This window comes from Pectinophora gossypiella, chromosome Z (assembly GCF_024362695.1).
Source record: "Pectinophora gossypiella chromosome Z, ilPecGoss1.1, whole genome shotgun sequence".
Taxonomy (NCBI): Eukaryota; Metazoa; Arthropoda; class Insecta; order Lepidoptera; family Gelechiidae; genus Pectinophora; species Pectinophora gossypiella.
In genome coordinates, this window is record NC_065433.1 from 24,675,485 (window position 1) to 24,690,142 (window position 14,658).

Here is a 14,658-nt window from a genome sequence, read left to right on the forward strand (position 1 = left end):
TTAATTATGAAGCGAAAAAGAAATATTAAATCTTGCGTTTATTATTATTTTGTAGAGCTTTTCTTTCCGAGCCTACTTTCTGAGTCGTACTGCTAAGTGAAGGCCTAATAATACACAATTAAATGTTTATATCAAAACTTATATCGTTTGTCTTATTCAATAACATACTTACCTATCGTTGTCTCACTCTAGCCACAGATAAATACTATACTAGGTTTGTCTATACGACTATCTAATTTGTTCCGAACAAATATCTGAGTCGATTTATAACAAGAGATAATGGTCTTTCGGAATGTTTTAATTAGGTTAACGATTGAGTCCTGGACGGATGTGTGTGCGCACCGGGCGTGACGTCACGTAGTTATGTCTTTTAAAGAGTAGTCGCGGAGACCCGACACAAGCGGGAGGTTTTTCGAGGAGGTTCGATAATTTGAACTTTTTGCTCCCACATTCGTTCAAATAAACTCCATGTAAGTTATTTAAAATAGAAATTCTTTGCGACCGTGCTAGCGGTTAGGCACATGGGAATATTTTATGAAAAAAAATAAAAATCTACGTTGATTTAATTAACTAACTCTGGTGAACTGGATAGCAGAGTACCTACCTACTTTATATATTTCAAATATTTGAATTCCAAACCGTATTCAATCGAGACTAGGTCCCAATACTCCAGTTGCCATCAGTTGTATGTTAGGCATTTAAGCCTTTATAGGTAGTCGTAAACATTTCGGAATATGACACACTGCGCTTGAGATGTCTCACGACATACTTTTTGCATTCCAAACGTAACCTGTCTACTTCACAATCTATGGGAAAGTTATTCCTGGAATGAACGATAAGGGGTACTTCTTCCGATCGCGACGTCTCTGTCCAACTCACGCGCATGACCGTGTCAGACAAGGACAACCGTGCGAGGAATGTCCCATGGTATACCGTTTTATTATTATTCGTCAACGAAGCCTTGCCCGTACCTATGCAGTTTATGAAGGTTTGTTAAAGGCTACAGATATATTTTAATGAAAGCGAATTGGGTAGTTTCCTAGGTCAAAGATAAATTATGAAATTTTGATTAATACTAATTAACAACAGATCTAAACCTAAAGGTGACAAAAAACGTTTTCTTTTTTTCTATTTAACTTATTTATGAATTTAAAAAAGAAAAAAGACATTTTGTCACGTTTTTCTGTGACGTCTCAGGTTAATTAATTTCGTTTTTTGACGTTTAGTAAAAAGTAACTTATTTGACTAGTTGGAAACTAACCTATTGTGCAAGTACGGGTTCAAATTACCCGACGGCATAGAACATATGTTTAGTAAGTAGGTAGGTAATCGGGTTTTGAAAATAGTCGTTTATGTTCCTTGTGGTGCTTCCCACCATATGGTGTATGGACACTAAATTCTTACCATGTTAGCTTAATGACGTAGGCAGTTTATTCCAGCCTGAATGTAATGCTTGTGAAATGTGCACATTAACTTTAAAGTAGCCGGGTTATTATGTCCATTAGGATAATAATAATTTAATGTTACCCATAAAGTGCTATAATAATAGTACAACATAAACATATTTCTATTTTATCTCGTTATAAACAAAAGAGGTTTGTTAAGCATTTGTATTTCGTATGTTACGGAAGTGTTTTAACTTAAGTCACCATTTAAACAAATTATAGTTATTTTCTGAGACAGCCTCATATTCTGACTTAATATGGTTATTATTCTGCTACTTCAATTATGTCTCGCCATCTTGTGCTCATTGACGCACGAGGACGGGTTTGTTAGGTTGACTTTTTTGATTGACTTTCAGTAAGTAGGTACCTACATCTACGTACTCATATAGCTATATTTAACCTATAAAACTATTAGCTATTGTTACTAACTTCGTTTGAATTTTCGTCACTACCAGGCCGAATGCAATGTATTTTATAGGGCTTTTAAAATAGCTAATTAATTATTTCTTGAACGAAAATTATAGCCTTTTGTCAATCGTTAATATAAAAAGCCCGAGAGTTACGATCGATAGAAATTTATCAACAAAGTTATACGGTCAGCAATAAGCCTACTATCCCTGTAATAAACGATACAACAACATCGCCAACCCGACCAAAGAAAATGTGCCTTTCTATCGAAGTTGCCACAGGCCTCACAAGCCTTCTCAAACGAACCGGTTTACGCTGGTACGACCGCAACACCGATCGTCAATAATCCCAGAGTACAGACACTTCAAGTTCTGCAAATTTATGTTGGAACCGGTGAAATATATCTATCTCTTGTTAATGTTAGACTAAACACCGGTCAGAGAAGGAGAGAAGATCGAAGCTTGAATCTCGCTAGCGGGACATCGACCAGCAGCTTTCAGAAAAACTTATCTTGAGTAGTACAATAACGTAACTTGGAAATGTAAAAAAATAATAATATTGATTCTCATAAACGTTATGAAATATACAAAATAAAATACTGAACATTGTTCAATGTTGCAAACCACACAGGGACGTAATTATTTATTACTTACGGTTTTATTTAATCTGCCGTTTGTTTCGCAGAAGGTAGGTACTAATTAGGAATAGTACCTAATTAGGAATTGTTTCTTATTTCAATTCAGATTACCAATGAGAAAAATCAATTGAAAGTACTTAAACGTTAACACGTCAGCACAAACTATTCGTTATGAAAGCTGCTGTGCGAGCTACAAAGCTCTGCTGCTGAGGTTACTTGCCCCGTGGACATCGACAAAAACCGTGCAGCCTGCGCGCAACTGTGTGCGTGTGCTCGGGTAGCGACGCTCACGCCCACAGCCGCACGCGCATACCGACAGGCGCTCGCGCAGGAGAAACCGTGCATTTTGCATTCAGTTGTAAGGCAACTTTTAGGGTCATCAAACGCTTTAACCTGACCCTTTTTACCATCAAACGTCAAATTATTGTGTCATATTCCCTATCAAAGTTAAGCCTCCGTTATCTCTGGACATTCTTAGACATTCAAGTTGACTTTTATTGACTTAAGCTTCGGAGTGGTGTTGTCATTGTGCCCTGTTATGTATATTATCATACTTTCTGACGTGTAAGTTTTGGTTAAGTCGCGAGTTTGGTTGGAGTTGTGATTGGTGAAACTATAAGTTGTTCCAGTTACGCGGTGTAATCTGTATAAAGTGGATATGGAAGGATTTCTCTCGAGGTGAAAATGTGGGAAAATATCTTCTACGTCAAGTCGGTGCGGAAAAAGGGGACCGCCGTATAGGTAAGTCGGATGCAGCGCTGGCCAGTCCAGTTTGCCTTATACTTTTACATCGAATATGATGTGTCTGATATTAGTTTCTTCGTTTATTCCACTGCTGATAACTCCTTAGTCAAAACGTACAAAAATATTTCCCGTTTTTCAATTGATTCTTTACGTCGTTTCTTTTCCCATGTGGCTTTTATACTACCAATTCTATGTATTTTTTTGGCTGTGCGTTTTCTATGGCGTCATTATCATCAACTTTCTGTGTAAACATTTTGATTACGACATGAGTTTATTGTTTATTAGAATCTAGGATATGGTAACACGGAAACTGTGTTAGGTAGGTAACTAAGTAGGAAATGTTTCTAGCAAAACTTGATCCAGTTAATAATGAAACAGAATACAAATTAGAATGATTTGTATTAACCTAACCTAAGCTTTCCACCTTAGAACCCTGTCACATTAACATGTCTGACATTTAGTGAGAGTTTACGGTTGAATTTGTCAAATAAGTTAATACGACATGGTATGTACTAAAGATTCCTATCTACCTAGAAGCTTGATAAAGAAAGCTAGACCAGCTTTCTATACTACCTACTTATCAATTCATAGTATTTCATAGTCTCTTGAACAGAAAACAATTCGAGCTTTCGTAACGCTTTCGTTATCGAAAAATCATAAAAATAATCTCTAATAAACAATCTCTAAAAAATAATCTCGAAAGAAACCTCGTTTCCCTGCTCGATGGTGCAATAAAAATAATTTATTAATTGATTTAATTAGTGTATACAGATTCGCATTCGTATTTTTCATGAGTAAGTAATATAAATAATAGCAAATTGTTTCAAGCATTTGCATTCCAGTGACGAAAACCTATTTCATAAACACACAAGTCGACGACAATATGATGTACATTGCGGAGTATGTGATTAGAAATATTTACCAGCTTCGTATCAGTTACGCAACGAACACCAAATTATCGTTTGAATTTAGGTACATTTGTAAGTTTCATGCAGATGAACTATGTTCATCTTTGGACATCAATAGTAACTGTCATTTAGGTATTTTGTCTTTTAATAACTTGTTACCTGCACATCCTTATAGGGATTACAGGCGTGAGTCTATAAATGTATCTAGGTATTATTTTATATATTTGCACTACTTTTACAATTTCCTATGCAGTTATTGGCACACCCACTAAACCCGACTGAGAATTTCTAGTCTAGTACGTGCAATGAAACCTCGCCATCAATAAAGTGCTTATAGAAGGGTATAACTTATAACAGCATTTAATTTTCACTTCAAGTTTTAATCTAAATACCTTACCTACCTTCAGTGATTTCTAGTAAAAGTAAATGTTTAGAAAATCATTTTATAATAACATGCCTTTGCTCTAGAAATTTTTAAGCGAGTAAGGATGATATAGTATGTATCCATAGCATCTTCGACTTTCTGTGCGTTAGAAAGTGTGTTTAAAAGTGGCTTTCTGGCGAAAAACAGTTAACAATCAGTCAAATCAAAACAAAGGTATAATAATGCAGACCCTAGCAATTTTCGGGCCAGTCATTTCGCAATATATATACCTATATATGAAAATGAGATCGTTTACAGAAATGATAGATGTGGTCATTCGGACGCTCTGTGCAATTGGTATCGCGTGCTGGAGATCATCATTTTAGTATTATTTCGCAACGAAGACTGAGGTTCGATTTCATGGGAACCGACCGTGGTTTGATCTCTTTGTATTGATTAACAAGTTGATATATTGTTAGATTCGATCAGATATGCCGATTTGGATAAGTCACGATTGCCGCTTTGTGGAATAGATGGGCCGATAATGGAATTTGTGTGAATCTGCATATTCTCTATTGTTCTGTTTGTTGTTACTTTATTTATAATCAGTTGATGTAGCAGATCGATCTTTACGTTTTCCTGGAGGTACCTATAAGATCAAATCAAAGGAATCCGTTTGAAGCATTCTTTTGTGGGTGGATTCTTTCAGATTCGATCTTTGAAACAAATTTTGTAAAAAAAATTATTAAATTCCCCTCAGATTAAGGGGTGGCCTGTGCCCAACAGTAGCACGTATGCTTATATGTTGTTTATGTTATGTTTAAGTATGTAATTTACGCAACATTTTAACGTTATCCCGTTTTTCTCAGGGTCTGCTTGTCAAACCTGAAGATTTCTACTCTTCTAAAACTAGTATTCTTCTAGTGCTATTTTTGAACAGTCAAATTAAAGTTGAGTGTTGCCCGTCATAATGTGTGATGCCTAGGTCACTGGATTACTTAGCTTTTTATACTTTTTTTTAATTTATTGCCATGACTCGATTGCAGATTTGCCTCGGATGGCATTCACTAGGTAGTCGGATCATGGCGGAACCTGAAAATTCTTCTATCGTGTGGGATGTAAGATAACCTCATCAGAGTTATTATTAGGCAGACACAGACCCCCGATGAGCTTATGTAACGATTAAATACCTACTTACATCAGTTAGTTGGAGCTGGGACCAAAGGCTTAATTTGTTAATTGAACTGGTAGACTATGTTCAATCCGCCAGCGACCAGTCTGGCCAGACTTTCATTCTATATCCACCATCTTAGCTTTCGTCATCTAGCCACGATGCCTTTCAGAGAATTCTAGGTAGGTGGAAAGTATGTCGCGCCGCGGCGCTCGCTTTAGATATGTACCTATTTAATTTAATTCATTAGAATGACCAGTAAGTTTTTCTTTCCTTTTTTCTCTTGTAACCTAAATTTGCAGAACTAATAGTTAAACGATGAAAATTCGATTTTAAAAGGACATTGTTGAGAAGCTACTTATACAGTTTTGACAGTTTTGTAGTGGTTGTACAATCACTACAAATTAAGTTTTAATTTGGTAAGAAAAGATAATCCCGACAGATATGCTTACTATAATTGAGCTTAACTTAGCTTTAGCTACCTACGATTCTTCTCCGATCCAGCCTGCGCTTAGCATAACCCTGACTAAGCATAATGAATTACAACATTACTTATCTAACTATACTACATTATTACGACTTGAATGAACCTTATTTTAATAATAATATAAAAGCCCTAAGGCTATGCTGCTCAAAGCCTTTTATCAAATGGCTGATTGCCGCCCCTCGAGCGATTGCGGGATACAATATTACAGCTAATTAGGTTGCCTGTGTATTCTCACGTGATTCAGAATATTCAGATGTTAATCTGTGTCAACGTATACCGGAATTGGTCTAATAATTTATGCAAACTCTTAAGTTGTTTGTTCCGGATGATTGGATAACTGGTGTGACGTGACTGGGTTATTAAAAGCATTAAAATTGGACTGATAAAAATAATAAGTACTTATATAAATAATAAATCGTTCACACTTAAATACCTTCAGGGTTGTTCCCTGTAACTTGTCTGTAAATACAAGGTACAATGAGTTTAAATGTTAATTTATTGAGTACGTATTCTTGATGTTTTGACTTCGTTCTGAAGTACCAACAAGCTAGACCGGTTGCATCATTCATGGAAATGTAGAAGGTTCTGCCATCAGCTTTAATAATCATATTATAAATAATTTCTTTGCACATGACGACGTGGTGTAGGATGAATCACACTTACAGTCACGAGCATTAATATGTATACACTTTGGTACCATGTCACATTAACTTTTTTGACAAATTGAACTGTAAGTCTCACTAAATGCCAAATATGTTAGTGCGACAGAGTTCTAAAGTGGGTACATTATATTGCTCATGACTGTACCTAGCAAATGCCTATTTACTGTGGCAATAATCCCAGATTATAACGAGTTGGAAAAACAGACGACGGCAGACAGTTCCAGTCTTTTGCTGTTCGCGTCTAAAAGGAAGAGGCAAAACGTGTAGTGCAGATTGGTGGTAGGTATATCCACAACATAAGGACGAAATGCCTGCCGACGTCTAGTTGTGCGTAGATGAAATGAATTTGATCATAGAGAATTGATATCATGCGGTGTCAATGATTTGTGCCCGGTTAATGGCAATAGGCTATTCATCATCATCATCAGCCCATTAACGTCCCCACTGCTGGGGCACGGGCCTTCCCTATGGATGGATAGGGAGACCCCTATTACATGGGAGTTATAGCTGAACACTACAGATTACTTACACCTCTGCCACCCCCTTTGGGTGACACACGTGGAGATATGTTACGTTATTCATTTAAGAACTTGAATATCAAATTGTCTGCAATGCAGTGATCTTGTAATTGCTTGTGGCTCAGCTAACCCGGCGCCCTGATACGGATTACTAGCATAATCTCCGTAATTTCTCTCGGAATTCGCTTTTGATTTCAGTAGGTATGTAGTGGTGCTGATACCTGTACTCTCTCTCTCTTTCTCTCTCCTTGGCATTTATTATTCCCATCTGATGGTGGGGCCTTCTTCGTAGTTCTCTTCCACTTCGCTCTATCGGACGTGTCGTTTTCGGAGTCATTGCACATGTACGAGTCCTTTTTGACCACATCCGCCAATCTTATTTTTGGTCGTCCTCTTGGTCTAAACGCTGATACCTGTACACACCATCTAATTTTCTCATTGTCTTATCCACCGAAAAGAAAAGGGACGGATGATTGGTAGCTGTTAATTTTAAAATGAATGAATAAACCGTGCGAATGAAATAGACATGTCACTGATATGCAACCCGTTTGATTTGTGCAGTCATCTAAATTCTATCTGGGTATTGGCTAATGTAAGAGAGATTGCTACTTAGCAATAAGGCCGCCTATTGTACTAATTCTATTTCTCTTTTGTTTTGTATTTTATTTTTTCCTGTTTGTGCAATAAAGTATTTGTTATGTTATGTTATGTAAAATTTTGTGAGGGTTGTTTCTTCCGCTTTGATGTGTGTTCCATAAATATGTTTGTAGATTCCCGTCTCTTTCCTTTTGGGTGGATAAGAAAAAGACTGGTTTAACTTAAAATTAGATGGTGTGTACCATTGGAATCAGCACCAATATCAGTGTAGGTTTAACTGCGGTCTTAAGGTTACGTTATCTAGGTAGGTTCAGTCAAGAAACACCCGACTTCGGCTGACTTATTAAACAATCTTCTATCGTGTGGGTTGTGAGGTGAATTACCAACCTCATCAACCCTGGTGTCAGGGTTATTATTGAGCCGTCAAAGGCCCCTGACATGGCTCATGTAACGACTACTTACTTACATCAGTAAATAGCAACCGGGACCAACGGCTTAACGTGCCTTCCGAAGCACGGATCATATTACTTTTTGAACAATCAGGTGATCAGCCTGTAATGTCCTCACCAAACTAGGGACCACAAAGTGATTTTTGTGATTTGTCCCCACTGGGATTCGAACCCGGGCCCTCGTATCGTGAGCTCGACGCTCAACCACTGGACCACAGAGGCCGTTGAGTAGTAATGAAGTATCATCAAAGAACACTTCAGGTATTGAAGGTCAAAATTCTACTTGTACACTTTGTTGTTGCGTCTTCCTAGGCGGCATCCGTTTTATAAAGTGTCTGGGGTAGGGAACGCACATCTCGAGATCTCTAAAATGACGATTAATCCCGCGAGATCTCGAATTTGCGATCTCGACTCGAGATTGCATTCCGTAGTCGGGTTGTGCCTGGGGTGAGCTCTATCTGTCTGTCAGTATACAATACACAAAATAAAATGTCACTTATCAAAGGCGTATCATTTATCAAGTGAATCCTCAATTGTTATTTTAAGTCTGCAAAACAATAAGGGAGCTCCTTCAACAACAATGATAAGAACTCTCCCTCTTTGAGAAATAGACAACTTCTCTCTATTGTTAAACTGAATGTGCAAGATTAAGATGCGTTAATCATTGAAAGGATTAATACCGTGATAGCACTGAACACGTGACCTACATTGAAGTGTCAAGGGTTTGAATCCCGGGACTTTATAACTTTGACTTCGTGTTGGTATCATTGATAATTGATATCACGTGGTAACGGTCTCCGTGGAAGTATTAAGTGCTAACGAACACGTGGATAAGATAGCCGTCATACGTACGGCGTGAACTTTTATAATAAACAACACGGAACATCCAATATTGTAGTTTTTCTTCCCCAATCATGAATATAGAGCGACTAAACCAACTTAAGTAATAAAGGTATTTAAGGAATAAAGGTGACTAAACAATTTGCGTCGTCGCTTCATTGGCCAACTTTTGTAAATTGAATTCTGTCAAAAACTTTTAATAGAATTATAACTCATTCTACTTCTCTGTTAAACTTGGGGCAAAGAAACAACATAGAATAGGTTCATCTAAAATGGCCACATTGGAGCAATTTATCTACAAAGTACTTAGATAATATTGCGATTTGACATTTGCGCATATTGAAGCAATACCGCAATGTCAATGAATGTCAAATGGCAATTATTACTTTTTGAGATGAATTGCTTCAACGTGGGTATTTTAACGCCTCACTTTAATTCAAATCGTACGCAATGTACTTAGCATTCTCATTTTATATGGAATTATAATCACTATCACAGAAAAGACAAGGTCGCTTTTGTTTTGTTTATTTCATAGATCTCGTATAACAAATTGACAACCAATCTCTGTAAAAAAGTATCTCTACATAACTGAATCTACATACGTAATTACAACACTGTTCAAAGCTCCTTAGCGATTGTGAGTATATTTGTTTATGGGACGTCATTGGTGTTAGTTTGTATAAGATAAAAAAAAAAAAAAACGCATCTCTATGACGTCCATCTGACACTTCTCCTGTCATAATTTTTCCCACTGTGTTCTATTCTAATCGCTTTTTGAAATATAAAAACAATATTACGTGTACAGTTTGTTTGTTTTATAAACCACGATATAAAATCTCACATGGTAGCAGAGCGTGGTTCATCATAAATAAATATTCAAGGAATATTCAGATATTTGTGAAGGAAAGTCGCATCATACATTTTAGAGGTTACAATTACAACGTGCTCATAGCCGTTTTTCACAAAAAGATGTCGAGTGGAAACAACTTCAATATAGAAAAACTCACGGGTCGTGATAACTATTCCAATTGGAAATTTGCTATGACCGCATACTTACAGCACGAAGGCCTCTGGAACTGTGTAACAGGCATGGAAAAAGACTCTGAAAAGGACGTAAAAGCGAAGTGCAAACTGATTTTATTATTAGACCCAATTAATTACATACACGTACAGGATGCGAAAACAGCGAAAGAGGTTTGGGAAAACTTAGCGCGAGCATTCGATGACAATGGTCTGACGAGAAAAGTGGCCCTTTTAAGGGATCTTATCACCACTACATTAGAAGCTTCAAGAAATGTAGAAGACTATGTCAATAAAGTCATGACCACTGCCCATAAATTAAGAAATATTGGGTTTGAAGTCGACGACGAGTGGCTAGGAACGCTAATGTTAGCTGGTCTTCCAGAAGTATACAAACCAATGATTATGGGCATCGAAAGCTCAGGAATTAAAATCAGTGCAGATTCAATAAAAACCAAACTTCTACAAGAAGTTCAGAGTTCATCGGAATCCACAGCATTTTTCATAAATAATAAAAAGAAGACTGAAAAACAACAAACTGACTACTCAAAGCCGAAGGGTCCGAGGTGTTATAACTGTAACAAATATGGGCACATAGGAAGAAATTGCCGTGCACCTAAGAAGACATCCAGCAATAAGGAAGAGGAGAAGGGATTTGTTGCAGCTTTTTCGGCTTCTGAAATGATTAAAGACAGATGGTATATTGACTCCGGGGCGTCTGTGCATATGACAAATAGGAGGGATTGGATGTATGATCTGAGGCATCCACCAATATCCAATGTCACTGTTGCAAGCAAGTCATTACTGCCTGTCGAATGTATGGGAAATGTGGATTTAGTTGTGAATGGGAATGGAGATAAGGTGCAAGTAAGGGACATTTTATATGTACCTCAGCTAGCAGCAAACTTACTATCAGTCAGTGCTATGATCAAGAATGGCTGTTCAGTAAATTTCAACAAAGACGGTTGTGAGATTTACAGTAATAACGGAAAGTTGCTGTGCTCAGCCACTTTAGAGCACAACCTGTACTTGCTAAAGACACATGCTGAAGCTAGTGCCAATCTAAGCACTGCTAATGTGCAAAATGCCACTGCACTATGGCATCGGCGCATGGCACACTTGAACTTTACAGACGTGAATCGTTTACCACACTGCACAGAGGGAGTAAAACTGCAAGAAGATATCAAAATACCACTTACTTGTACAACCTGCTTGGAAGGGAAACAGTCCAGATTGCCATTTAGAAATAGTGTCACACAAACTACAGGAACATTGGAGCTGATTCATTCTGATCTCTGTGGCCCCATGGAAACTCAGTCTCTAGGAGGTATGAAATATTTTATTACCTTTATTGATGATTACTCAAAAACTGTTCATGTGTATTTTCTTAAAGATAAACTGAATGTGTAAGAAGTTCTAAAAGATTACAAGAATAAAGTAGAGAAGGAATTGAACAGAAAAATTAAGATTATACGCACAGATAATGGGAAAGAGTACTGTAATCATAATTTCCAGGGTTATTTGAGTCAACATGGGATCAAACATCAGACAAGTACTCCCTATACACCACAGCAAAACGGCTTAGCTGAGCGAATGAACCGAACATTGATTGAGAGAGCTAAATGCATGATGCTTGATGCCAAACTGCCGAAACAGTTCTGGGCAGAAGCGACGGCCACTGCAGCCTACATAATTAACCGATCTCCCACTAGATCAATTGGTGAGAAAACTCCATTAGAAGTTTGGTCAGGACAAAAGCCAAACCTGTCGCATATGCGGATTTTTGGCTCAGAGGCAATGGTTCAGATACCTGAACAAAGAAGAACAAAATGGGATCCTAAGTCAAAAAGAATGATATTGGTCGGTTACTGTGACAACTCGAAGGGGTACCGACTGGCAGACCCTGAAACAAATAAAATTTGTAAAAGTAGAGACGTAGTTTTCTTAGAGAATTTACAACAGTATAGTAAAATTTACGTACCTTGTAATGTTGACAGTTGCAGTCCATCATCTTCACGGATAACTGAAAAAAAGGAGGAATGTATGGAGGGGGAGGAAATAGTCCAGCCTTCTGGTCCAGAAAGTGAAGGATGTTCCAGCGAATATGAAACGGACACTGGTGAAGATGCCACATACATTCCTGATCAGAAGATAACCATCACTCCAAGACAAATCACATTAAGACCACGTAACAAAGAATCTTCAAAGTACAGTTATTTTTGTCCTGCTACAAATCTGACCGACCCTCAGACCGTTGAAGAGGCTTTATCATCTAAGGAAGGAGATAAATGGAAGAATGCAATGGAAGAAGAGTATTCCTCCTTAATGAAAAATGAAACATGGACATTGGCTGAGTTACCACCTGGTAAGAAGGCCCTTCCTTGCAAGTGGATTTCCAAAACTAAAACCAATGAGAAAGGTGAAATATTAAGATACAAGGCCAGACTAGTGATAAAAGGATATGCACAACGTAAAGGCATTGATTATGACGAAATATTTTCACCAGTCGTAAGGTATACATCAGTGCGCTACCTTATGGCATTGTCGGCGAAATTCGATCTTGATATTGAACAGATGGATGCAGTCACAGCATTTTTACAAGGAGATATTGACACTGAAATATATATGGTACAACCTGAAGTATACAATACTGGAGACCAAGTATGCAAACTTCATAAATCCATTTATGGACTAAAGCAGGCAAGTAGGCAGTGGAACATCAAGCTAGACAGCATTTTAAAGGAAATTGGATTAACTAGATCTAAAATTGATCCTTGCATATACTACTATGTAAATGAGAATGTCATGATATATGTTGCAGTATGGGTTGATGACCTAATAATATTTTCAAATAACAAAGAAAAGAAATTAGCTATAAAACATAAGCTAAAAGAGAAATTTGAGATGAAAGATTTTGGAGAAATAAAGCAATGTATTGGACTTAATATATCAAGAAATAGAAAGAATGGAGAAGTTGAGATAAATCAAGAAAAGTATATAATGGAGATTTTAGAACGCTTTAATATGTCTGATTGCAAACCTGCGAGAACCCCAATTGAAGTGGGCGTGAAGTTCGATAGTAATAATGAAGATGTTTGCGAAAACATACCCTATCGACAGGCAATTGGCTGCTTAGTTTACCTGGCTCAAACAACTAGACCAGACATCACATTTTCAACTAACAAGCTGAGTCAATACTGCAATAGTCCTAATAGGAGTCACTGGGTAGCAGTAAAGAGAATTATGAGATATCTCCAAGGGTGGCTGTATTGCGTGGGGTACGCGTAAACAGTCTACAGTGGCACTCTCGACGGCTGAAGCGGAGTATATGTCCATGGCGGCCGCGGCTCAAGAAGCCCTTTGGTTGCGCCAGCTCCAAGCAGAACTGGGCCAGTGTGTGAACGGACCATTGAACATTTTCTGTGACAATCAAAGTGCAGTGTATCTTGCTAATACTGACTGTTATAAGCCTAAGACCAAACACGTAGATATAAGGTTTCATTTTCTTAGAGATAATGTAAACAAATGTTTAATTAAGTTTTCTCATATAAATGGGGATAAAATGTTAGCAGATATATTAACGAAGGGTATTGTTTATGAAAAACATTTATTCTGTGCTAAAGGATTAGGGTTGCGTTTTTAGAGGGAGTGTTAGTTTGTATAAGATAAAAAAAATAAAAACGCATCTCTATGACGTCCATCTGACACTTCTCCTGTCATAATTTTTCCCACTGGTGCTAATTCCTGTAAATACCATCTAATTTTATTTTAAGTTATATCTGTCCTTTTCTTATCCGCCGAAAAGGAAAGGGACGGGTAATCGACAAGCATAAAATTTATGGAACACACGTCAATTTTAAGCACAAATCTAAACCAACCGTCTAAAAATTTTACGTCAGTCAATAACCCGACACATTAATTTACTCATTCTTCCTAAAATTAAGAGCTGTGAATCATCCGTCCCTTTCCTTTTCGACGGATACGAAAATGACGGATATAACCTAAAATAAAATTAGGTGGTGTCTGCAGGAATCGGGGCCACTGTGTTCTATTCTAATCGCTTTTTGAAATATAAAAACAATATTACGTGTACAGTTTGTTTGTTTTATAAACCACGATATAAAATCTCACAATTGGCTTATATTGAAAAAGAAAATGGCGAATAATGTCAAAAATCGCACAACCGGTGAAAAAAAAATCTGGCGGCGCGTACAATCACGAAGAATGCTGATGTGATTTAAATTTATAGGTCGACTAATATTAAAATATTACCTATGCCCTCTCAAAAAAGATGAGCAATCTATGGGTGAGGGGATGGTAAGTGAGGATTCTAACATCAAGTAGGAATACAAATTGACTTAAAACGAATTGTGGTACTGCATAGGCACCATGATACGTTTTGTTTATT

The 14,658-nt window shown here is 37.3% G+C and overlaps 1 protein-coding gene across 1 annotated transcript in view; it reads left to right on the forward strand.

Annotated features, from left to right (window-relative positions):
* The first annotated feature begins 2,777 nt into the window (after positions 1-2,777).
* Positions 2,778-14,658, forward strand: part of LOC126380346 (F-box/LRR-repeat protein 7) — a 73,687-nt gene continuing 61,806 nt past the window's right edge. Inside the window, exon 1 of the mRNA XM_050029715.1 lies at positions 2,778-3,231. The gene's annotated coding sequence lies outside the window, so the exon portion shown is untranslated. The remainder of the gene's footprint in view (positions 3,232-14,658) is intronic.